The 25,471-nt window shown below is 37.7% G+C and overlaps 1 protein-coding gene across 5 annotated transcripts in view; it reads left to right on the forward strand.

Annotated features, from left to right (window-relative positions):
• The window catches only part of FIGN (fidgetin, microtubule severing factor), a 99,820-nt gene that overhangs the window by 26,538 nt on the left and 47,811 nt on the right, over nt 1-25,471 (forward strand). The window contains exon 2 of one of the 5 annotated variants that reach the window (XM_042822505.1): nt 7,786-7,934. The exons of the other annotated variants lie outside the window; for them this stretch is intronic. The gene's annotated coding sequence lies outside the window, so the exon portion shown is untranslated. The remainder of the gene's footprint in view (nt 1-7,785; nt 7,935-25,471) is intronic. 5 annotated transcript variants of the gene reach the window in all.

Raw genomic sequence — 25,471 nt, forward strand, 5'->3', positions numbered from 1 at the left:
ATTTGAGTATGTGGCTACTTGGTTCTTGCACTTGGGTGAAAATACAGCTAGATAATTTTATACTATGAGAACAAACATTTAAGCACAACTCTTTATTGGAAATTTAATAAGTACTTCTCTGAGGCGGTTGCTGTTTCACAGAAAGGCTGCTGCGATTGCTGGTGTTTCTTGGTCAGTTTTACTCAGGTGTGTTTGCTCTTCAGGTGTAGCATACAAAAGCAGAGGTAGGGCCAAGCACCTGGATTGGCTATTAGGGAATAATGTTTAATTAAGTCAGACAGAGCACCTTGAGGCCTGTATCCTCCTTATGACAGTTCACTTTCAAAGCTACAATGCTTCATTTCAGTAACTTTATTACCATTTGGCTCAGAGATTGCTATTTCGCCTTGGCCACAGATTTCATCAGTTGCCCGGCTCACCTTTGTCCACACTATACTTGTGAAATGACCTGCTCCTTTAGTGCTTGTCAATAGTAAATTGCTGCATCCTCAGTGTCCAGGCTGAGGCACAGTAAAGAACACAACTCTTTATTAAATTACTGGATTTTGCACTTAATTTTTTTGGATTAAACTTGAATGTGAAAAGTCTTAATTACCATTTAATACCAAGTAATTAAAGCACTGGCCGGGGTCAACTATATAAAGCACATCAGTTTGAACTGCCACCTGATTAATAGGCTTGGTGATATAAAAAGTTCAGCACAAAAGCATGCTCTGCCAGGGTCAACGCTTTAATAGCTGTGGAAAGTGCAGTTTTTGCTGTAATTCTGTTCTAACAATGGGATCAAAATAATAATTTGTGCGGTGTTCATGGTTGGCTTCTCCAGCGTGACGTCAAGTGAATTATTTGAATTTGACGTCAGATAAATTGTTTTTGTGGCATATATTGATGAGAAAATAGGTTTGAAATTTCATTTGCATTCTCCAAAGTGAACCATGAGTATATTTCTTCCAGCATTCTGGAAGAGATGAGACAAAAGTTTAGAGAAGAGTTGAAGGTACGTTGTGCAAGAGTTACGTGTCTGTATTTCCATCTGTTTGCACACACAATCATCTGTGAGATATTGTAGCTTAAGTGCTGTATGCACATAGATGTGTATGTTTGAGAGGGTGTGCAGAGTTATATCAAACAGCTGCCTCAATAGCTATGTTTTTATATCTCTCTAATGTATATTTCCACACTGTATTCTGTTGCGAATGCTTTTCCTGTGCCATGCTTAGCCCCAGAGGCTCTGTTCTGCGGGATCATTTGAAAGTTGTTCTGTGTCCACATTTAATATAGTGGCATTTTGTTTTGTTTTTTAAACACTTAACAGTTTATTGATAGGGCCTGGGTAAACTGCTGCACCTTCGGAGGAGTCAATTAGCTTCCACTGGGCTCAATGCATGTGCAGCAGGCAGCCTGTGCATTAGCAGTTGCAGGATGGGAGCCATAGTGATTTTTGCCTACCTATAACTCCGCAAGCATTAATCTTGACAGCATCCTACAAAATAGGTAAGTGTGGTTACCCCCACTTTATTGTTGAGGCCTCAAGAGGAAGGATTAAAGCGCTGCAGCTCCAGACACATAGGCAGACCTATGTATTGGAATGGGAGAACCTTTTTCAACAAAGTTCAGGACGTGTTTTGAACAAAATTTCTAAGTGAACATGTGTCAGATCTAGGTTTCAGTTCTGAAATACTTGGCTCAGAGGGATTGGAATTAAATGGACCCCTGAAACAGGCCAGTATGAATCTCTCAAAAAAAATGAATCATTTCTCAAGTATTAAAAAAAATGAGTTAATTGACATAAAAAAGTTGAAGTGGTTGTGTGCCCAGGCATGACTGCATGAGAAATGCAACTTCTACTTTTTCGGCATTTCCTTGTGATCTGTTCCTGCTAAGGTTATTTCCTGCTGCATGGGAATGAGCACACTGATGTATGTTCTCATGCTCTGCAATAGTGTTCGAGGCAGTTACAGGTTGTTCTGTCAAGCATGTGCCTTTCAGCTTTACTCTTAAAGTAGCACCAGCGTGGCGATAAATAGAAACTTCAATTGTCACAGAGTTTTAGATTCTGATAAATAGAACAGTGGGCCTCACTATGTTTTAATATTCCTACTATGGTAAAATAAGGTTAGCTGGATGATTCCAGAAAGATGAACAGTTTTGGCATACCAAGTAAGGAAAAGGGATCCTTGTGATGCTAAGTCAGTGATTCACTGATTATACTGTAGAAATTATACCTAAGGCTGTGCTGTGGTTGGAACTCTCTATTTGTCATTTAATGAAAAGAACATGGCTTTATAGAGACAGGGCAATATCAAAATGCCAGTCATTCAAATATAGGCATTTATAAACACATTTGTAGAAGTGCTGTCCTGTTTTTCAGGTGGCAAAACTGAAGCTGAGAAAAATTGCCTAAGGAGCACTGCAACTGAGCAGACATTGACTTTTGTGGTAGGCAGATGGGATTACTGAAACTCCACAGCTAGCTTGTAAAAGGGGTAAATTCTAAAAACAATAGTGAAGCTGAAAAATGAAAGGATTTATTAATGTATATGAAATTGTTTTCATTTCTGCCAGTAGCAGACTGATGACAGCACTACCAACTCTCTTTGTTACTCTGAATGTGGGCTTCCTGAGCATGTTAATCTCCTTGGTAGATGCAGTTGGAAATCTATCCAAAGAACTTTGGACCATTGCAGCTGAAAAACCTGATCTGGAAAAATCAGCATGGTGATAAAAAGAACTCATTGCTTTCCATATCCTGCCTTCCAAGACTACTTTGACAAGTCCCAAAGAGCCTTCTGCACATATACAATGAAACTTTAAAAAATTAGGGATGATGTTGCCTGGCTAAAGTAAGCCAGTTCTTTATTTGTGGAGATTTAAAAATCTAGCCACTAGCTTTAAAATGCTCAACAACTCAAACACAACAGTTTTGGTAGGAGCATATGAATGATAATTTTCCTTAGAGCTCCCTCCCCTCCATACAAGCAGAACTAAATAAACAGCATCGTGATTTCTTAATATCTATTTTTTAACATTTGTGGAAAAATCTCCAGTGGACAGGCTAACTGTATGACATTTTAGCCTGTTGTGAGGAGGCAAAGGTTAGTAACTTGGAGAAAAAAAAAGAGAATTAAGATAAAGGTTGGTACCCAATATAAATAAAAGTTTGAATGCTCTTTAACAATTATAGCTAGCTGAATTTTTATGTACTAAAGTTTTCCATATAAAGGAAGGTGCTGTGTGCAAATGTATTCCAGTTGACTGAAAAGTCCCAACGAGTCCATCTCAATTCCAGTGCCTACTTGACATGATAAGGGACAGGAAAAAGCAAGGGAGAGAAAAAAGGAAGGAGAGAGTTTGATAAACAAAACATAGAATTGTTTGGTTCTATTAAGAAACGTCACCAATTATCTAAGAAAAACTATTAAGCTATAACCTATGCCTTTTCTTTCACCCTGGTGTATGTCTGGGGTAAAGGTTCAAACCAATTCTTTTCATGTTCCTAATCACGGGCTGCAATTAATCACAATCTAGTTCTTTTAAAGAGTCCATTAAGAAATCATACTAGATGAACAGCCACTAACGTAGAAAATCTGATGTGCTAAGAGTTATGAGCTTGCCATGTAAAGTTTGTGTAGCATTTAACAACACTCAGAAGAACATTAACAGTAACTTACTTGTTCTGGCAGTACTCACACAACTCAATAATTAGAGGAAAAAAAAGACAACATATTTAAAACAAACCTGTGTCCCTGACAGTATGAGAGAACACTGAATGTCACTATGCAGCAAAAAAGCCTTTGCATGATCTTAGGACGGAAGGGAGGAAGTTCAAGTAATGATTTGCTAACCATGGGGTACTGCAGTTTGGTTGTTTCTGTAGAAAAATTGTCTTCCAATGAAAGAATACAAAATAAATAGAAAAGAAGTGATTTGGCATACTAGAGGGAGATAAACTGGGACTAAGTTAGCTGAAGTCACAGCCACAATGAGCTCTGCACTGCCCCGAGTATGCTACTCAGTAACATACTGGACAGTGGAGGCACATCAAGCATTTTGGTACCTAAATCTGATTGCAACCAAGAAGAATCTGGATGTCTGGAGAACCTCAGCAAAGTAGACACTTTTATCTGTATTAGAGAAGATGCATTCATAAGCATGTGATGATCATAACAAGAACTGTGTGAACCTAGACTGAAAGACTGTTCAGCTCTGTCTCTTGGCAGAGATCAGAAGTGGATGGCAAAGAGAAGTATGAGAATCTGAGTGTGGAGCAACACAAGAACTGGAGGCCTTGCTGCAGGATCAGAGTGCTCCTGTATTACTGTGGGGTGGAGCCATGGTGGTGATGAGCAGGGTGCTGAGTTTTCAAGGGCATGCATACCTGTAAAGCTGTTGAATGAGAAATAAGAAAGTTTTCCAGATTGCCATGATGTCCAACTGTTGAAGCAGGTTTAGGGAGAGCCTTTTTCCTGCAGAATGAATCTGACAGGAATAAAGAAAGAAAGGAATCTATAGAAATTGCACAAAGTATTGCGCGTAATAAACAGTGATAATCCTGTAGTTTTTTAATCACTCTATCAAATTCTGGAGACATAATACTTTTTTCTCCATCAAGTTTCATAGATTGGAAATGTCTTAAAATAGTCATTTCCAGTAAATTTATATAGAGTTTTTTTGTAGGGACAGATATGCAGGGTATGAATTAGAAAGTTTTCGAAGGGAAATAATTATAAAAGTGGAACTTACCAAGACACAATCTTCAGGGAATTGCTTAGTAGGGAGAGTGTTATTTGTGGTATCTCTGAAAAATTTGATCAAGCTACAAAAAGAAAGATGGGGATAAGAGAACAATAGTCTATTATTCATTAAAAAATCAACAACAACAACAAAATTATATAAAGATATATTTTTTCAAGCAAAGTGCAACTGGTATGGTAAGAGAGAGAGTTGCAACTTCGTAGTAGTAGTTAATGACTTTTGGGAAGGGCTAAAAAACACTGGCAAAAGTTTAGCAATGGTGGCACTTGGCCTTAAAGACCCTATGGGCTGCTCATTGGGCACGTGGCTGTAAGCCAGGTCCTGGGCTGTGCCTTGTGAGCAGAGAGTACCTGTGGGGTGCTGTGGTTGTCTGCATCTTCCAGAGATCTTTGTGTTGTTACTGCAGTGTCCTCCAGTTCCTCTGTGCCTTTGCAATGGAGCTGGTGCTTGCAGTTGACTTGAGGAAGAGGAGATGCAGCTTTATAATGTATGTAAGAGTTGTACCTTTGCGAAGTCAAGAGTAACTGGAGAGAGAACTAGAAAAAATTGGGGGGCAAATTCAACCACAAGGTTGAAGTTGCTTCTGCATGATTTACAGGATAGCTTCTCAACAACAATATTTGTGTTGCATATATGTTGAAAGCACCATTCAAGACAACAACTGTTAGACATGGTTTTAATTACAGTTTTTAATTAAAGGGCATGATTAAATTTCAGCTTTTTAAACTGGGATGCTCCCCTAGTTGAAGTCTAGCCATGTTAGTTGTTCCTTTTTAACATCAGTTGTGTAGAATACTTTGGGAAGACCTTCTAGCAAAAAAATGTTTTAGTATGATGGTATTAGTTTAACTCATCCCATCAGTATTCCATTACATGTTGTTGCCATGTGACAGGTGACAGCAAAGGGACAGTCTGACAAAATGGCATCTGACATGGAAGCGCTTATGAAGCAAAGAGGAGTCACTGAATTCCTCCGTATGGAAAAAATTGTTCCCATTGACACTCACCAATGCTTGCTGAATGTTTATGGAGACCAAAGAGTGGATGTGAGCCCAGAGAGGCAGTGGGTGGTGTTTTTCATCAATGGCAACAACATTGAGAAAGGCAAGCCGTGTGCTGGACAGTCATGCATAGCTGTCACACCACAAAATGAAGAACTCTTGTTCATTGCTGCTGAAAATGCATAGCTAATGGTGGTAACTATGTTGAAAAACAGTGTTTTGTCCTTGAGAATTTGCTTTATCAAAATAGTGCTGTGCTCTTTGTATCTGTTGTAGTTTCCTTGGAAACAAACAGGAGGCATTACTTTTGGAGTGACCAACCTATTTCTAGTTACGCTGTAATTATTTAATCTGGAGAATTGACTCCAAATGCACCAAAATTAATAACCCCTTTACACAATCTTTGTGTTTAAATCTTCTTTTGGGTTCATAATTAGAGTATTTAACCTTACTCTCCATTTGTTAGAAAATGCTATTTTTTTAACAAATACTAAAATACTAAAGCAGATCAAGCAGTTATTTTGACAAACAGCTTGAGACATTCTTGCCTAAATTCCACAAATAAAAAACCCAACTAAATAATCACCCTGAGCAGATTTTCACAGGGACCTCAGCCAACCTTTTTATAGAGGATAATTACATTACTTTTTTAACGTAGGCCAAAGGAAATCATAAAATTAAGGCATAAGAGACACTATTTCTATTTTGAGAAGGTAACAGAGTAATTGGTAAGGGATTTTTATTTCCATTTTATTATATAGAGTTTTTTCTTTGTTTTTATTTTTTACATTCACATACACACATTTATATATGTGTATATGTAATATGTTTGCTTTTTTTTCGGGCACTAAATCTTGTATTTAGTGGCATGAATCTGAGCATCTGGGCAGAGTAAGAAACAACATTCATTGAGGTTTCCAGGTGTATTAAAAGTACATTTTTTGAAGTTGTAGATGTTTGTGTGTGTCTCAGTCTGCAGTGTCCATCACCTCCTCCTTCACTAACTCTCTGTCCCTGCACCTTGTATTGTCAGGTGAAGAGCACCCATTTAAATGCTGCCAGCATGTTACCAGTTACTATGTTATGGCGAGGGCTGGGAGTTGTTTCCTGGGGTAGGCCCCATGGATAGCTGTTTCCATGTGGGGCTTTCGAGTGAAATACTGGGTTACAGAGCTCTTCCGATGCAGTCAGGATCAGAATCAGCCCCTCCATTCATCTCTTGGCTATGCTGTCTGCACAGCATATGTTGTATTGTCAATGTAAGTGTTGTAGTGGTAAAAACATGCTTGTTGTTTCAGCCTTTCTTCTTTTTCTGTGGATCTGTGAATACAGAGCAAAACCAAATTTTTCAATATTGCGCTACCTTGATTTTACTATTTCTATTGAATAAAATTTCAGAATTAAAATTACAGCACCGCAAATGTCTTACAGCTTCTTTCCCTTGTTGCTGTAGTGCTTGTGTTCTATACTGCACCATCATGCCATAAGAGCTAGAGACCAGGCTGTGACAGCAAGCTTCACCGTATTTAGCACAGACTTGGAAATATTTTAAAAGACAACAAATCATCATTTGTTGCTTTTTTCTTTGTTTGTTTCCAAATGAAAGATTTTTTAAAATAATTGGATTGCTTTCAGTGGGTACCTTTCTGGTACCTTATGGAAAGAGAGATGGGAAAAAGACTGAACCCTACTACACTCAACAGCTGTACTCCTGTACACCTGTGAGCTTGTTTGGCTGGAAACAAAGGAAATAACTGTGTTAGGAATATGTGTTAGGAAATAACATGTTAGGAAATAACTGTGAACAACAGGTGAGCAAGTAAGGGAGTAACTCTGTGAGACATTTAGCCAATCCCTTATCTTCTTTTATTTAAAACATAAACGTAAAACTGCAATTTTAATATTAATTTTGCTTGCATTTTTCCAGGCCTACTGTGATTAGTTTAAAATGCTTAGAAACTATTTTGAAAGGGGTAATTCTGTGCAAAATGCAAGCATGAATTCATAGTCTTGTTTTGTTTTCTTTCAGGATTTGTTTCACAGAATTTCACCTAACGCAAAATCCAAACCAGCAAGATTCACTTAGTTTGAGCCCCAAATTACATCATTCGACCCCAGTAGAAGTTTCCTTCATTTCAACAAATCGAGCCCAAGTTTGTGTGACAGTGGATAGATGAGGTGAGCTGATGAGGGTCTGGGAGGCATTGCAATCAGAATGGCAGGTGAGGCAGCTCTCAGTGAATGGATTTGAAGGACTAAATGTGAGGGTTTAGAAACGGAGGAATTGCCATAGTGGATTACAGCCAAAGTCCATCATGAAAATATCTCAAGTTTGTCAGTAGCTATCAGAAAACATGTTAGAGAAAGGTGCTTGAAATTTGTACTAACAATCAAAAATGAGCAGAGTGAGAAGAACTGTGTCAATTAAGTCTAGATCTGTTTTACAAAATCTGTGTTTCCTAAAGTTTTCTTTTGCTAATCTTAACCCAAGGCAGTTTGTCTTAATATAATTGAATTGCACATGCATCATCAGTCTGTCATGATTTTCCTTTTCGTTTCTTTTCTCAATATGAATGGCCTTACAAGAACCACATAGCTGCAGAGGACTCATTTAAATGTTACAAATAGATATGGTTTATTTCAACTGGTCTTTTCACTTTTAAAAATTGTATTTGTCTTCTTGCTGCACTGTTTTTACCACTGTAAAGATCATAGGCTTTATTTGATTATATTTTGGTAATCAGTTAAATGAGACTGGGTCACCTTGCACCATGCAACATTTCACTTCCCTGCTGAAACTTAATGCCATCTTTTTATCTTTCACTGCATGGATGTCAGAGGACATAATGTTAATAAAAGACAGGCATCTCTAATATTTCATGAATGGCATTTTAGAAAAACTCAAAAAAAAAAACAAAACCCAAACCTAGGAATTAAAAGCTGATTCTAAACTGGTGAATTCAGTCACCTTTCTCACATGTTGAATGATTTTCCATTTATGGATCTCGTATATTACAAGACTTATTCTTTGTCAGGCATAGCTATTAAAAAGCACAGGTGGCTTCCTGAGATTGAATGTATTGTTTCCCTCTCAGGGATGGGTGGAGGCATAGATAGAGAGATCTCTATGAGAAAGTGGTCAAGAAATGAAGATGATACCTAAAAGAAGGCTGGTAGCTTTCAGTGGGTCGAATTTCACTACAGAAAACTAGGAGGCCTGGGATTTTGTGGGATTCTCTGTGTTTTTGCGTGTTTATTTACCTTGCTTTAAAAATGAGTCTTTGATATCCAGCGAGGTTAAATCAAAACCTACTAAGTAATCTAAAAAAGAGTATACTGTTAGGAAATTATGAGGTATTTGACTGCATTTTTATGTACTGCTTTATCAAATATACCGTACCAAAATAATGTTGTGGATGATGATGGTGGATATACAGATGTGGACTGCTATATGTGCTTTTTTTTTGGTTACATCACAAATTTATTTAGAGATATCAGAATATTGCGTTAGATACCACTTTTTGTAGCATATACCTGCATATTAATTTTTATATGTGGTAGAAGATACAAAACGCTTATTTCTAAAACACAAGGATGCTAAATCATATGTATTCTCTGATACTTTAGGCTAGAACTCCAGTTAAACTTCTGAACCAGATCCATGTTGAGTCCTTCATTAGATTAATTGTATCTTAAATGAATGCATCAGTGAGAGAGGGATGGCTATGGTAATGTGCAGGATTTATCCATGAGCTGAAATAATCATGAAATGGTCTGAAAATTCAGACTAATAATTTAGTAATCATGAATACATAGTATGCATTTATGTTTCAACTCTGAACATTCATGTCCAAAACTGGTTTAAGCTACTAATAAAACCTAGTGTCTAGTGTAAATGTAATAAATTTGGAAAACAAGAATGGAGATAGCCTCTAATTATCATCAGGTCCAGTTATTTGCTATTGTAGCTGTCATATAATCTCCTTCCTGTGTTTGCTGAATTTCATAAATTTATGGAGTTCCATGCTTACTGTCGATTATGTCCAGAAAAATGATATTTTGTTTGGCAGAATTCAGTGTTAAAGTTCACCTAGAATAGCACAGCAGAATTTTAGAAGTCACTGACTAGCCAGATAAACATCTTGCAGAATTTATGTCATTGGTAGTTTGTAGAATCATTTGCACAAGAGTATCATCAGTCTCTTCTTTCACTGCAGCATAGAGCAAATTCAGATGTTCCTGCATTGTAAGCATCCACCCCTAGAATTACGTGTTTTTAACAAAATCCTTGATTTCTTTCTAAAATGCTGGCTGAGATAGGGTGTTTTCCTGACAGATTTTGTGGACTACTTGTGATCTTTATCAGAACCGGATGACACTGTTAAATTCCCTCAGACCTTTACAGTCAATCACTGTTTTGTTTGTTTTGGTTATTAATGTGGGTTCTTCTTAATTCAGATACGCAAACATAAAAATCTATCACCGTATGACAATATGTAGATTTGTGGCAGTCCCAAGAGGACCTTGGGTCCGTAAACCAGTGGCTTTGTAATGTAATGCTGCATAAATGCTGTATTTTCATCTGTGACAGATATAATCTTGAACCTGTATTTTTCTTGTTACTTAACTGTTTCAGGACATCATGTGTGAGAGAACGCATCAAAATGGAAATTGCTTCTACAGAAGCAGCAATAAATATTGGTTGGGTATATTGCATTGCTGGGCTCCATGTGTTTTAGGGTGTTCTCAATTCTCTTGCCCTAATCAACACTGTAAATACATGCTGCATTTCCTGGTCATCTATTTGTTGGATTAACAATTTGGACCTTGCAGTCTCTACTATGTGTTTTGATTCTTTACTGTATATAGTCATGATTATTTAAGAGCTTCCCCTAACAAATTTACTCTGAAACCTCCCATCTTTTCTAACTCTTCAAAGAAAGACAAACAATGCAAAATCTGTGCATTACATATGAGGTTAACTAGTAATTATTTGAAGTTTGGCTGGTTAAAAAGCTTTGAAAAATCCTTACATTCATGCAAAAATCTAAGTTTTGGCTTTTCATTTAAATATTGGAAGAGATAGTGCTGTTTTTTTTTTTTTTTTTAAAAGGTACTTACCGTACAACCTTCAGCAGAGATTCAAATTGTTGATATTGCATTATTGAAAAAAAAAGGTAAATATTTGTGTTTTATTTGCAAATTTTGAACAAGAGGTTTTAGACAAATTTGTTAGCCTATTACTTTCATTGAATATGCCCTTAAAGGATTTTGCTTGAGTCATTTCTTCTTTAAAGTCTTTATAAACATGTAGTTCATGTGCCATTTTTTATCCACTCTCTGCTTTATGCCGTTGAGTTAGAAAAGAATTAATCACAGTTCCCCACCTTGTCTTTCAAGTGAGTATAGTACTGTAACAGCCGTGCACATTTAGTTTTTGGGCCCTTTGTTGTGTCAGTGATACCACTGTGTTTCCTGTGGAGTATGAGTACTCTTATGAATGACTTTCCAGCACCAGATGTAGTATATACCAATTTTCTATTGTATACTTTCCTTTGTGGATCAATATGGATTTTAATTAACATCTTAACAAAATTATAGTTATACCCAAAGGCCTCTCTCCTCTTGTGTCTTGCCAGGAACCTGTTCTGCAGCAAGTTCCTATCATGCTAGACATTGTCAAGAACAGACATAATTGAAATCCCTTTTGATTTATCCTGAGGCAAAGACACCTCCCTTTTCTTTCCTCTTCAGTAGATATGCACAGAAGTTTGCTATCTGGGGGGATGGAGCTGCGAGCCTACTATAAACTTCAAAGATGACTCGATACAAAGATTCTTGGAAGAAGTTTCCACCATACTTGGAGTGTCGTGACACCGCTTCATTCAACTGCTTTTCTACATTGCATTACGTTAATAACCTCCTTGCAGGTTTCTTGGCAGACAGGAGAAAAGGAGGCCTTCAGTATAAAGTTGGATGATGATTTTGAATGAATGAAAATGAAAATGAATCACTATCCTTAAAGCTAATATGAGGTATTCAGAACATGAAGAGCGTGAAGTAGGTCAGCACTTTTGTCTTCTTTTTACATTAGTTTTTCTGCAGAATGGCATTTACAAATGTTTAGCTTACATTCACACATAACACTGATATTTCTTTCTCTTCCTTGACTGTACACCAGACTAGATTGTTTTCTGTTGTTTTATCCCTTCTGTCATGTAGCTTTTGAAATCTCTTGTGCTAATAAGCATCTGATAGATCTCACCAGGAGTCTTGGCTTCATCTTCAGTCTTCTTTCATTCTAACAATGCTGCCTACAGTACATACTGTTCACAGGGTAGATCTCACATATTGCTGTTCAGCTGCCAGGCTCTTGAGTAATAAAGCCTGTGTTTCTTTACTGAGTTAATGTAGATTATAATTTTAGAAGTGTACTTCCCTTGACAGAAGAAAGTCCAATGCTACATCCTTGGCCATAGTCGAGGAGTGCACAGCAGTCTGGGAAATAAGATGATTGCTGACCTCTCATTCGCTTAGGATACTTGCAGAAAATACTCTTTATCTGACAGGTTCTTCTTGAAGTGTAAGAGCTTTATTGTGCTCTGTCTGGTTCTTTTGTGTAGGATTTAGAAACTTGGACATTTAGTCCACAGCATCATCTTTTTTCCAAGGTTCTGTAACATTAACACTAAAAAAAGGAAGTTTCGCTTGCAACTAATGTTTCTCACTGTGAACACAGATAACACTATATGCAGTGGCAATGGGAAGGAATCCCAAACTTTATTAATATAATATAAATATTATCTGTTAATTTCTATCCGTAGATGTTCTCTGATTGTACTGTAAAAATTACCACCACTTGCCTACACTGATTAAATGATATAGTGAAACCACTGGGTTTTAACATGGACTGGAAAGTAACTAGGCACCTCTTTCAGCATGTGCATTATTATTTTCCATTAAATCCATTATACTTAGACTTGAGGATAAAACATTTAGATCACTGCTTTACTTAGGATAACTTAATAAGTTGTCCTGGATCAGATATTACTGTCAGCAGTGCTAGCTGTGCTTTATCTAGTACAAATACTGCAAATACGCCATCACCAGCTTAGATGCCACTCTATTAAGAGCTGCTGCCTCAGCAGAATGAGCATATTAATCTAAAATAAGTGTGGTTTCTTTTTCCAGGTTTTGTAAACAAATCTATCCTACTTAGAGCCGCAGTGTCAATATTTTGTACTGCCTGTGTTGACATGTTCCTTGTGTTTCTTGGCATATGGGACAACTCTGAAGATTCCATTTTGGGGTTTTAATTTTTGGCCAGTTCATGCTATTTCTGGTCTTAGATTTTTTTTTTTTTCAGGCCCTGAATGATTTTGTATATATTTAACTGTATATTCTGAAATACCTTAGAAATTCCTGTATATTTAAGCAAAGTCCCATGTTGCACTGAAAATTCACTCTCTGGAGATATGGAGTGAGTACTCCAGCGTGTGTCATTCTCGAGAAAAGCTTTGGCAGTAATGCTTGTCTAGTGCTCTGGAGGGTGTCTACAACTGCTGGAGATTTTCTGGCTTTGCCTGCGGCTCGCACATTTTGTGTTGATTACTAAAAAAGAAAAACCTCTCTACCTGGGACGACTGGAAATTTTGCTGAGCACTTTTTAGCAGAGGGTACAACTTATGACTCATTTCAGTTAATGCTTGATTCCTTTCAATGCCAAAATGTCTTAAATACATGTTCAACAGGTGATTTTTCGCTTTACTAGTGCTCAGGTTATTTTTTGGTTTAATTCATATCGTTGCAAGAGCTTTATGCCAGGTACTATTCTTACACATCTGTAGAAAATATAAAAGGTTTTTGATGCAAATCTTAACAAAGCATGTGAAATACTGATTGATTTACTGGAGGTTTTCATTTGAGATGCCGGCAGTTGGTTTAGACATACATTCTTTATGTTGTTCCTCATTCCATATATCATTCCAAAGCATCATTATATGTTTTGTTTGTCTGGTAGAGCTGATCAGTGATAGCCAAACCATGAGATCAGCTTTTTGAATTAACTTCTTACTTAATTTTGTTCCTTCCACTCCCTAGAACATAGATGTTTGCTTAGCTTTAGCCTTAGAAAATTCTTGCTCAGGATTTTATTCTACTGCATTTTACCCCGCTCTAGCTGAAAATGCTATTATGCAAGTAATGCAGTTTGCTGTATGACAAAGTGCAGTGATTTTTCTTGACATGTGTATGAGTTCCTCACTTTATTCTATATCTTTCTCCAAAATGAGAGTTCTTCAGTACCTCTGCAGAAATCCCATTTGAAGGGACAGATTGAAGGCACAAGGAAGGACAGCAAAAGGTGAAAGCTGTAGTCCTCCTATTCATCTGTAGTCTTACCAGACTCTTGTAAACCTAGAATGGTAGAATAATATTTTTAAGAAGAACATTTTTATTTCCTAAGTTAATAGAAAGGCAGACAGAAAACCTAAAATATCCCACAAGTCTGTGATGGCCCTGACAATTTATACAATCAAATGCAAAGGTTCTAAAATGACCTCCATTAAGGCAGATTGTTTTCAAAATTAGTTTTAGAATTAGTTTTAGTTCTTGAATTTTCTCTCTGTTGTACTGTCTCCCTCAGATGATGGTAAAAATTGAAAATATTTTTGTTATTCTGTAGCCAGACATTTTTTCTTTTTTAGAAAAAATAGAAATGTTAACTGAAAAATTATCTGGTCATTTATCAAAGGGAAATTATTAACATAGTTGTCCTTGGGACACTGAGGATAAGGGAAAAGAGAAAAACAATCCCTCACATGAAATGAATTATACTTAAAACTGTGTGATATGTATTATGTATGAAAATACATATCCATGCATGTATGTAGTTCTTATAATTAAGATGTGTTATTTTCATAGCGGTGAAATAACCAAACCTCATTAGCTGTTGTTTCCATTCACTATTAAACTGGTAACAGAAAAGAGTGAGGCAAACTTAAGCACAGTCTTCCTTCCCTCTCAGTCCTTATGTCTGACTTGCCATTCTCGTGGTGTCATTTTTAGGTGCCTTTTTTTTGGTGCCATTTTCTTGACATTCTGAACCTGACTTAGCTCTTTTAACAACTGTTAAAGAAAAAATACTAAGCCTGTATTTAAAGAAAAAAATTTCACATGGACTGTGGAGAAGATGTATTTAATATTAATTAAGCAGAGAGTTTAAACTTTCTTCGTCCATACTAGAATTAAAATGTATTAGGTAAAAAGTTCAGAGATTGACTGGAGAACGCAGTTGTTTTGTTTTTTTTTTCTCGCAACACAGTTCAATTTCTGCTTGCAGAGTAAGTTGGAGTGATCTAGAAGTTCCTGCCCTCAATGTTTAGTTATTTCTCTCAACTGGAAGTAAGGTACGACAGCTGAAGGAAAGACAATTTTAATGCGAGGTGCTTTCATTTGTTCTGAAGTAGATGAAAATTACACCTATGTCAGCCGAGCAGGGGTTGTCTCCAATGGACGGGCACATACTGAACGTGGTAAATTTTTGAAGCAGTTGAATCTGCAGCTGTTTGGGTCCCCAGCTTTAGAAGTGCTTACTTGCATGTGAAGAACTCCTGTTGCATTCTGATGGTGAAAAAAATTTCACAACCTTACTGAAACGTAGCTTTTATGATTACTGATGCAAAGTTATCATAAATTACAAATTGTGTTACTGTGGTTGTTACTGGTATTTTTCTTCACTGTTAATACATGTAATACATAAACAGGGTTTATACATCTTAGATAGGGTTCTACTCATCTTAGTTGTTGCATCTTATCTAACACAGAAGAAAAAATTTTATTAGTGGTGATTTTCACCTATGTTATTCATTAGTGTTTAACCAGAAAGGAGAAAACTAACAGCAGTAGTTTATGTGCATGTATTTTTGTGTGAGTATTTATGAATTAGTGTATATACATATAGGCATACATCCACTCATTTATGTGTGTGCCAAAGCACCAGAAGTATTACTAAAAATACATACAGTGGGGCTTCCATGAAAACTGTAAATTACAGTGTATTACTGATTTTAGAAAAGCTTTTCTATTGCTAAAAATAAAACCTGCTATCAACATTGACTATCACTCACCCTCCCCCTTCCACAAGAGTTTAGTGCTTAATATGAAGAGTTTGGGGCTTTAAAATTGAAAAATTTTATTAGTTTCCAAAGCTATTCAGTAAGAGGGTATTTCAGAAAGAAACGTAAATTGTAAAATTCAGCTGGGACACTTACTGAACTGTTGGTATTGTTTTGTCAAAAACTGATTTAAAATGAACTAGAAAATTGCCAAACCATCAAAGTATGGGATGTGGGAAAGTTAATATATTAAAGAAACACTATCATGAGAAGAAAAAGTGCTATTTTAAAAAATGATATTTTAAGAAATTCACTTATATAGAGAATAGGGCAAAATCATAATCCTTTATGAGCCCAATAAAGACTGCCCAGCTACTGCTGCTTGATACAATACCTTTCTTATTGAACTCTGGAAAAAATCTACTACAGAGGGCTTTTTTTGTGCTATATAGGTTTAGTTGGCTTTTTAACTTAAAGTGAAAGAGTAATGGTACTGTGATGAGGGTGCTTTGGGCTGGGGAGGCTGGTGCACAGTGCCCTGCACCAGCACCTGTGTGCAGGGCTGACAACCAAGCACAGGTGCATTGGCATGGTTGGTGTTAGTCCTAGAGAAGCTGCTTGGTGGTGGACTTAGACTTGTGGCTGGTTTCACTTCAGCAAGACTTGTGGATGCTATTTTTTGCTTCAGAGAGGGTGTGTAAGAGGCTGAACTGGAAGCAAATCCTTTTATTTTTTGTGGCTTCTAATGAGTGACCCATCGTGTAGGATGTTCTTGTGGCATTTTGGAAGATGAAAAAAAACCAAGATGTGATTTTACTTTAAGTCACTTGTTAAAATTTGAATAGTTAACGCAGGCATGTGGAGTACAGGCAAAGATAAGACTGATCAGTATTTGCACTTTGCTTTGTATTTGGGTAGCTGATGGTTCCTCTGAAAACTACCTGGTGGTAATCAGGCAAGGTAAAATACTTGCATTTTCTAGTCCTCTTACTGTGTGGCTCCTTTCCCTTCAGTCTGTTCTTACCTGCTCTTACTCAGGGTGTATAAGTCACTGCAGGGGTGAGGACTGCCAAGTTCCTGGTTGCATACTGAGCTGTAAAACGATTTCTTGTGATGTTTATGTGTTGGAAATATGGATTTTCATGCAGATTTCAAATCCAAGAGTCTATTGCTTGTCTTATTAGAAAAACTTATTGTTAAAGGGAGTGCCGAATAAAAAATGCTTCCATGTGCAATTATAATCTAGAATGATTATAAGCATCACCTAATGCTCAGGGTGCAACTGCTGCAAAACAACCACTGTTAAGCCATGTTCTGATGCCAGCAGCGTCACTGGCTTCTGTGTCCCACCAGAGAGTTTGTGGGAAAATCCCAGGCTGCACTGAAGGGTGTTTGCTGGAAACACCCACACCAAGTCTGAACATGCCTTAGAGATGGAAGGAGTAGACTGACCAGGAAATGTTTGTTAGCGTCATGCCACAGTTTCCTGCTTCCTGCTCCTCTCCTCCATGCCACATGCCTTGCAGGAAGCAGAAGGCTTTTCTGGGAAGGCAAGTCCAGCTATTTGGGCTGCCTGCTGCTTTAGCAGCTGGGACCCAGCTCTCCCCTCTGGCACAGACAAAGCAGGCTTAATGCTGCTCATCAAAATTCATTCACTGTGGTAAGCATGGGGAATGCAATGTGAATAACTTGAAAAACTGCAATTATGATTAACACTTCAACTACTATTTACTTTAACATTTGACCAAGATAATGCTGCTAATTTCTTTTAGCTCACTGTAAAATTTAGTCTGATGTTCTAGTTGGCTGAAAAGGGAAAGCTGCCAAAACCACACACCGATTTACTTCTCTCTTGATTCTGTTGATGTTGAGTTACACAGGATATGAACTGTTAAAGAAAGTTACTTTTGGGCTCTGGCTTCTTTCTGCAAACATCTGTCTCTGATCTGAAAGCTCAGTTTAAGACCCACCAAGTTAATGCTGTGAGGCAGGCAAGATGAGAAGAATCCATTTGCTTATCTTTCACAGCTCTGCAGCATCCTGCTACTTCAGGGTAGTGGCTTAATAGATCTTTACAAATGTAAAAGCTTTGGTGAGCCAAGCACTAGAAAACTGCAGCAATAGCTAACAGAAAAATCATCTGTGAATTTGATATGGATCATTTGAGTATCATAGCCTGTAGAAATAACATATGAAGCATTTGGAGGTAGTCGTTCAGGTTTGTCACGTCTACAGGCTCAGATTCCTGTGAAGATTATATACTGACATGAGAGTGGACTGGTATAATCTAAGTATATGTTAAGCTACTGGATCTGTCATTAAATCAGTAAAATCCACCTCGTTGGTCCGTAGACTGGTGTGATGCATGGGTGGCAGAATGGTGTGGAGGAACCTTCACTTCCATGAAGATATTTATTGTAATAGGGAGCAAACTGAAGGCCCTCATGTAGCATACAGCAGGGACAGCCTTGGTATTCCTGTCCTCTAAATCTTTTCAAGAAAAGGAAATCGCAAGTACTCTTGGAAGCAACAGGACCAAGTGGAAGTGCATTTTTTTTTCCTTTGGCCCTTGCAAGAAAATATCAAAATCTTTTCAGAGCATTTTAGGCCTGCTTTCATCGAAACCTTTGCAGTCATTAGTTTGCAAAATTCTACTCTGTTTTGAATAGTATTTTTACAAGAAATAGTATAGGTTATGTATCACCTGTTTCATCCCTTTTCCAATAAGTAGGTTCTAAAGCTATTTGCATTTGTCATACTTGAAATCTATATGTGTTCCTGAGTAAGCGTTGAAAAATCTAGTAAAGTTTCAAAAAGTAGCACAGGCTTTGAGCCAAGTGGCTTCCTGCTGTCAGTGCTTTGTATAGCCGAATCTGCTGCATAGCACTGGCTAGTGACACTGATGATGTTGGCTGGGGCTGTGGGCCGCTGCCTGCCAGCAGACACAGGTAGCTGTAAAAGACAGTATACATTCAGCCAACTAAAGCCTAAATGCATTTTTCAAATGCTTATAAAGAAAAAGAAAAAAGCTCAGGACCTCTTTAAATTGGTGAATCTGGAGTTAGCAAGCTGCCTGTTGATGTTGTTTTCTGTCACGCTATCAGAAATAATACAGTATCTGACAGCTAAAGCAATTAAAACTTTGAGGATTTTCTATGCTGTATATGTTGCTCATCACATTGCCCAATTTTGACCTCACTTCAAGAATGTTGATTTTAGTTCTTATTTGCGTACATATACAAGTTTTTCTGTGCTATTAAATATCACATTTCCAACCTTGTTTATTCCTTCGTATTTGAAACCATGTTGTTTGGCCCATCTGCAAATCTTTATGGCTTACGCATCTGCTAAGGAATGATAACTATCTGTGTACTGTTTTGGCCCAACAGGCATGTGAGGTAATATGGCTTAGTTCTTTCTCCTTTTAGTTTGTTTTGTCTTGCCTACACTCTGAGTGAAGAGGGAACATATGAACAATGACACTGGCTTAATTTGTTAAACCAAGGTAATTTGATTGTGTGGCTGAGTCAATCAGTACAATAGTTTTGGAGAGAAGATCTGTCAAAAGACAGACACACTTGAAGTAACTTTCTGGTATTCTCCAAGGTTTTTTCATTTTCATTCTTTCTTTTGTCTCTCTTCCATCATATGCTTTTGGATTTCTTAATTTGAATGGGAATGCTTGGGGTAACTCAGAGGTCTTATGGGAAATGAAAGAAGATTGTTGAAGTTGCCTCTCCTTTCCTCAGCCTACTTTTTCTGTGTCAGTCTCCAACTTTCTTTGCCTCCCCGGAGTGTTTTTGTCACCCTGTACAGAACCCACTGCCACTGCTGTCGCACATGGCACAGCAGAAAGGGCTCGTTTTATTCCTGCTTATCACTGAGGATTCACACCCTTCAAGACTTTTACTTGAAATCCGGCCTTGGAGAGCTGGCCTTCTCAGCTGGGGTGGCAAGGAAGGCTAACAGTTTCCTTGGTTGGAAAGCATCAAATTGGATAAACAGAAAACAGAGGCCTGGAGAGCGGGAAAGCTCTTGATGGTGATTAGTTGTCATCCTGCTTGTCAGAACAAATGAAGAAGAGGAGCACAATGTTTGCACTGTTTGAACAAGCCTCAGAGAGCAAATTAGATGGTAAATGTGATCATAATTTGCCTGCCTTTCTTGAAACTCCCATGGTGCTATTAGTGTTTTTCTTTTTTCAGGTAGGAAAAAAAAAAAAAAAAAAGAAGCTTTAACAAATACATACTTCTGTGGAAGCTGAAGTGCACTGAGGTTGTTTACGGAGATGGTGTTTAAATACTTTTGTGATTTAAGTGATAGTCCTTATTGTATTTACATAGTGCAGGCTGCTGCAAGGCGGTGTGCCACTGGTAATGATGATGTATTTCAATACTGCATGTGACATGGGGAAAGATGTGGGTATCTGTGTAGGTACATATTTAGACCGATATTTGTATATAAAATAAACTTGTGCATGATCTTTATATTGCACTTGGTTGAATGCTGTTGGTGAACCAATTATGGTGGGTTTTTTTGGTGGTTTTTTTTTTTTTTTGAAAGATGTCTGGAATGCAGGCTCTTCTGTCCTATTTTCCTACAATGATGTGCAAAGGCAGGCTGTGCCCCTTCCTGAACCGCCAGCACACCTAGGGTGACCACAACTGTTTCTAAATAAGACAATCAGCACTTGTGTATTTTGTGTGTCTAGAAACATGGAATAACCTATAGCATTTAGATAATGAGTTTGGGGTAGAGAATGGTGAAATGCTACTTACAGTTTATTTTACACATGAAAGTATTTCACACATAGCAGAAATTGTTAGTGTAAACAAGTATCAATTAAGAGAACAGGTATGAGCATTGTTGGAGGATGAGGTAAAAGCTGTGATATGAAAGGGTCTCTTGGGCAAAGACAGATGACTGACAATGGAAAGATTTAAAGTATTTTGTTTGTCTAGTACTGAAATCTGAACCTGTGGAAACTAATAAAAATTGACTGAGCTTAATTAAAGACCTATAGAGAGCAAAAGCCCGTGTTTAAAACCAACTGTCATGTCTCTGATCTGTAGTTACTCAGCTAGACAGAGGAACAGACTGTGTTCAGTCAAAATTTCCTTCAATATATAATTTAAAACAATGATACAAAAAAATGCAGAAACAAAAACCCAACAAGAATAATAGTGGATTCACTATATCACTTTGATTTAAAGGGTAAAGCCATGAGAATGCAAAGAGGAGTGTATTTATTTTTATCCCTTTATGAAATCACTTGTAGTGTACCAGGCAGCTCAGACAGGTCTTGCTGATGCTAACATTTGCTCCCTATCAAATAGCATTTGCCTGTACATTTCTCTTCTTTACTTTTTATCCATCTCAGTGGGGACCCACTGGTGAAATGCTCTGCAGAAGAGCTGAGGGCAGTGTGTCAGCATTACCTAATGTGAGAAGGAGAAAATATAGCCAAAAAAGAGAAAAGCGTGGTTCCTGTGTGCTGTTTGTGATGGGCTGTGGTGCACAGAGCTTTAGGAATTATGGTGGCTCTTGGAGCTTCCTTTAGAAATGCACTTTGTTCCGCATCATCTCCAGCAAAGCTCTGTGATGGACGTAGATATTCTCTATTGATCTGCTGGGCCTGCTTCAGAAACATGTACGTTTTTTGTTCTTGTGTATTTTAGATGAGTTCAGGGCAGAGCAATAGAATAAATGAAAAGTGTTCTGTTTTAGTCAGTCACAAAACAGTGCCAGATTCTGTATTGTGCAAATACAAGCTGGTAAGTATACACTTTGGCTGGTGCAGTTTTTACCAGTATTTTAATACACTGAAGTTCCAATGAATTAAACAATGTTTATAATACAGATGGCAGTGTATGCATGTGTTCCGTATTAGTAATGTCCAGTGACGAGCAATTACATTTCATTTTTCTTTATTGGCTATTTAAGGCTTTAAAATATTTATTTGGCAAGTTTGTGCGTCCTTTTTCTTATTTTTAACGGTATGAGTACTTAGCAGGCTAATACAGTAATGATTTTTAAACTGTAATAGAAGGCACATAGGATATGTACAGTGATGTGAGATAGATTAATTAAAATCAATAGTATTTCAATGAATACTAATTGAATCATTAATGCTTGGATCAGGATTTTTCCCCATTTTGTGATTATTCAGCTTGTTGGCTGATGTATGCTTTTTTGTTGATGAAAGCCATTTCTCTATCTTGCTTTGTTTGTTTTTCTTCTTTCCTGCCTCTCATTAAGGGAAAGTTATCAATACAAAATAGGGGATAAAGTCTTGCTCACAGCAGACTGACTTTCTACAATTCAATGAGAGTTGCTCCAGAAGTAATGCCTTTTATGTTATTATGTTATCATCTTGGCCCACAGTATCAGGGTTGGTGGTATGGCAGTAGAGGTTGAACCTTCCTACCAGTATGCCATTACGTGTTGTTGCTGTGTGACAGATGGCAGCAGAGGGGCAGTCTGACAAAATGGCATCTGACGTGGAATTGCATATGAAGCAAAGGTGTTTCAGTGAGTTCCCTCGTGTATAAAAAACAAAATCCAGTGACATTCATCAAAGCTTGCTAAATGTTTTCGGAGGCCAAACAGTAGATGTGAGCCCAGTGAGGCAGTGGGTGGTGTGTTTCTGCAGTGGTGACAGTGATGTGAAGGACAAGCCACATTCCTGACTACTGAACATGGCTGTCACACCACAAAATGAAGTGTGTATCAATCAGCTAATCCATCCAAACTGGTTGATTATGACCAGGGAACTGTGTACAGAGATGAATATTGGCTTCAATGCATTTGAAACTATGGTGGCAATGTTGGAATATTGCATAGTTTGCAGCGGATGGGTGCCATGCCCCTCACACAGAAGCAGAAAGAACACTATGTGCAAGTTTGTTGGGACCTTTTGAACCAATATGAGACTGAAGGTCTCATACTGAACTTTCCTAGATCACATCATTCATTACCAGTGACAAGATGAAGGTCACCACTACAAGCCATAGTCAAAACAACAGTCCATGGAGTGGCAACACATGAATTCTTCATCAGAGAAAAAGATCAAGATGTCACCCTCAGCAGGTAAAATGATGTGCACTGTCTTTTGGCATAGGAAAAGGGTGATCATTCCAGATTTACTGGAACCTGGACAGGCCATCAACTCTGTCTGTTACATCATAACATTGACTGAGCTGAAGGCTCAAACTTCTAGAGTCAGGCCAGAGAAGAAGACAGGCTTTTTCTTGCGACATCATAACAGCAGGTACCATACCTTTTTGAAGACTGGAAAACATTGCCAATCTTCACTGGCCTGCCCTGCCACACCTGCTGTATTGTTAGGATTTGACTTCTTCAGACTTCCATCTGTTCAGGCTGATGAAAGATGAAAGGGTAATGTTTTCCTAGCAACAGCACCATCACAGCAGCTGTGAAACAGTGAGTCATATTCTCTGGTGCGCTTTTTTACGAGCGTGGCATGCAAGCTCTTGTTCATAGCTTATGATGGTATGTTGAAAAATAGTGTTTTGTAGCTGTGAATTTGCTCTATCCAATACTGTTATTGTGCTCATTGTAGCTGCTGTCATGTAGAAATAAGTAGGTGGCATTACTTTCAGAGCAACCTATGTATCTCCATTGTCTTCTCCAATTCTCACTATGTAGCACAGTCTTTTGCAGAAGTAGCCTAAAAGCTCTTCAAAAGCAGGGTAAGCTAGTGCTGAGAAGCATATTTGAACCCATTCCTGCAGGCGGTACTGGGCTGTTGGGAGCTGCTGGGGCTCAGAGGAGCCTTTCCAAGCCCATGCTACCCTGATGCTGGGGTGGCTGTTTGAGAAGAGCTATGGAGAGCCTGCCGCTGGCTTTAGACTGTTCTCTGCTGTGCCTAGGCTACTATTAATATCCTTTCCCCCAGGCTGCTGGGTCATCTGATTTCGATTGAAGTACATTACAAGTTTCTGTGTTTTGATGCAATAATATGACAGTTTTGTTTGCCAGTTCTATGCTCTTTGGTGTACGCATTTTTTTTTTAATTTATTTCTATTTTAATTTTATATTTGAAGGGATAATCTGTATGTCCAAACAAACAACTGTTAACCTGTTGAATTTGAAGAATGGTTTCCTCCCCTCCTTGTAACATTTATTTTATTATGAAATAGTCTACAAAATTCTATAATTTAATTCTTAATTATTGACTGCCCTGAAATTGGAGAAGCAGAGCAATTTTGTGTGTGTATGTTTGCATAGAGCGGAGGAGACAACGTTCTCTCTGTCATCCTCCACCCCATCCTGTAATTAGCAAGTGTTCAGAAAATGCAAAACAGTTTGAAACTGAAAGGGTTTCTGGAGTGGTAAATGGTCAACAGGATTTTGGCAATCGATCAATAATTTTGGGGACTATAGTGGAACAGCTGCAATCTCTATGGGAGAAACCTTTGGGGAAAATGCCTGTGATGAGAGCTCCCAGTATGTTACAAAAGACCAGTGCTGTTACAATACCTGTAGCACATAAATAAGTGAGCCCAACACCCTGATATATTATGAATCTTCACTGAAGCTAATGCTTGTTAACATTTACTTAAACAGTTTTTGTATGATTACAGTACATTATCACAGATTCTCCAATACAGCTGAGATATAATTCTATTCTTTTCTAGCCAGATTGGATTTGGTCTTTGGTTGATGGGGTTATGTGTCTCTAAAGAAGAGTGTAAGGTTCCCTTCTTCAGTGGTATCTGTAGTTCTGTCAGTTCAGTGCAGTAGGGTTTTTCCCTTCACTGTGAATCAGCAGTGCATGTTATGTTAATTATTTATTATGGCTGCTAGTTAAAGAATCTGCATTAACCAATAGTATGATTTGCATTTGTGTAATGCTTTCTGGATAAATGTGAAAATTTACAGATTTGTTATAAAGAGTGGTGTAGGTTAGAAAACATTTTGAGCAGTAACCAAGAAAATAAAATTTACCCCATCATTTTTCCAACACCTGCATTGTTGTACTTCAAGCCCTTGTAACAATATACACGAAATCCTTCACGTAGGTTTCTTCACATTTCCTTTCTCTTCATTATCATCTTTACCTGATGGGACACTTATATGGTTTCGTCATATTTAATGTTCTGCTGGCAAGAAAGAAAGTTTTCATGAAAGTGCTTTATTCATGTTTTTCGGTTTTTCTTTCTTTTTCCTTTCTCTTATTTCTGCCCTCCCTGATCTCCATCTCTCCGTTCCTTGATCTGCAAGAGATTTCTGGTATGTTGTGTAACAAGATGTTAGTGATATGTAGCCCTTCACCCGTCTGTCAACACTGCTAGCAATTGATGGAGGAAGGAGTGTAACTTTTCTTCATGGCAAAGGAAATACTCTTACTTTGTTTGACAATAGGACCGGGAACAATTTGGTGCACAGATAAAGAAAGTATCTCACAACTTTCTGCAGCTGTTGTAGTGGAATTAGATTAATCAATAGGTCAGAGAAAAGAACGATGTGACTCACGTATGACATAAAGTACCCAAGTCCCAAATCTTTCCTGCTGTTAGCCTCAACTCCCAACAACACTTTCACATTACTTTTTGTATATGCTAGCTGAATGCTGTT

This window comes from Centrocercus urophasianus, unplaced genomic scaffold, assembly GCF_019232065.1.
Source record: "Centrocercus urophasianus isolate 14NV4802_14NV808 unplaced genomic scaffold, USGS_Curo_1.0 seq_20, whole genome shotgun sequence".
NCBI lineage: Eukaryota > Metazoa > Chordata > Aves > Galliformes > Phasianidae > Centrocercus > Centrocercus urophasianus.